The sequence below is a fragment of the Bremia lactucae genome, linkage group LG3, assembly GCF_004359215.1.
Source record: "Bremia lactucae strain SF5 linkage group LG3, whole genome shotgun sequence".
NCBI classification, from domain to species: Eukaryota; Oomycota; class Peronosporomycetes; order Peronosporales; family Peronosporaceae; genus Bremia; species Bremia lactucae.
Genome location: NC_090612.1, coordinates 6401097 through 6402475, shown reverse-complemented (window position 1 = coordinate 6402475; position 1379 = coordinate 6401097).

Genomic DNA, 1379 nt, shown 5'->3' with positions numbered 1-1379 from the left:
TTAACGCGATTCGCGTTAAGTTTTTGAAGCCAGGCTTCGCGTCCAATGTCTTTGACATTGCGAATGAACGCGCTCCAGGCTTGCATAAGCGAGACTTTATCTCGCTTATTGTTGCCACTAATCCATCGATGCTTAAGAAAAGCATCGAGATAGAAATCTTCCTCAGCGCCAACATTCTTCGCGGTGGGATCAAGGCCATGTAGCTTTGTCGCAATAAATAAAGGATATTTATTCTAAGGAGTAGTTTCTCCAGACAAGCTATTGATTAGCCGTTCTGGCAAAAGCCATGGCTTCATTTCGGGGGGTAGATGAATCATTTTACTGTCTTCACTTTCCTGAGTGGTACCCACTGAAGCAGGGGTACCACAAGAACTTTTCTTACGATGGCTTACGCCATCGTCATCACCTTGCACAGAAACACGTACAGGTGACCGTGCGGGAGACGGAACAGGCGATGAGGGATCATCCTCATCGTCGGATCCAAATAGACTATTAACTCGTCATTCAGAATGAGCCTTCTCATTCGAAGGCTCATAGTCAGCCGCCTGACGTCTATCAGGCGACTGTTCTATTCCCCCCGAGTCGGCCATTTCGTCCGACTCGCATTCGTAGTCGACCTCCAAAGAGGGTCGTATTCACGTGGTAAACCATCACGTGCTCCTGCAATATCTAGTGTTGCGCGAGAAGAAGATACTACGGCAGACGTTCCGTCTGCCGCAAGAGATAACAGTGCGTCACCCGCGGCTGCACGAACCGCAGCCGAAGGCGCCGCACTATCAGCACCCGCATGAATTTGTTCGTCATGCGATGGAATTTAAAATGATGGTTCTGACCAATCAACATCAGTTTAAAATTAAGTGGTCACATAGTGACCACTCCATCCAATGACAGTCAGAGTGATTGTCGTTTAAGGGAGGGGAGATGTAACGGGGTGTATCGTTACATGAAATTAACACTTGAAGGTTGTTAATTAATATATTATCTAAAAGGTCGATAATATTTGGAGGATATTACTTTATAAAGTAATGTTAAGAATTTTTATCCATACGTAGGTATAGACCATTATATCTATTTATTCCGCAGACTAATCAGCTGTAGATATAAACAAAAGAGAGAGACAGATAAGATAAGATAAGAATTCAGCTGCACGTTTAGTATTAGTTTATAATTAAGTTAGATTTAACAGATAGGAAGAAGAGATACTTAAATATATTAATACAGTTTTCATTTTACCCTCTCTAAGCTAGTTACCTTAAAGAGAAGTCTTCCTCTGCACGTACTAGTGTACGTGAAGCAGTACAAGTCGTAGTGCCCCGTTACAGATAGCGTATATCAATGTGCTTCGCACGACTTTGATATCCTTCACTTTTCGCGATAAC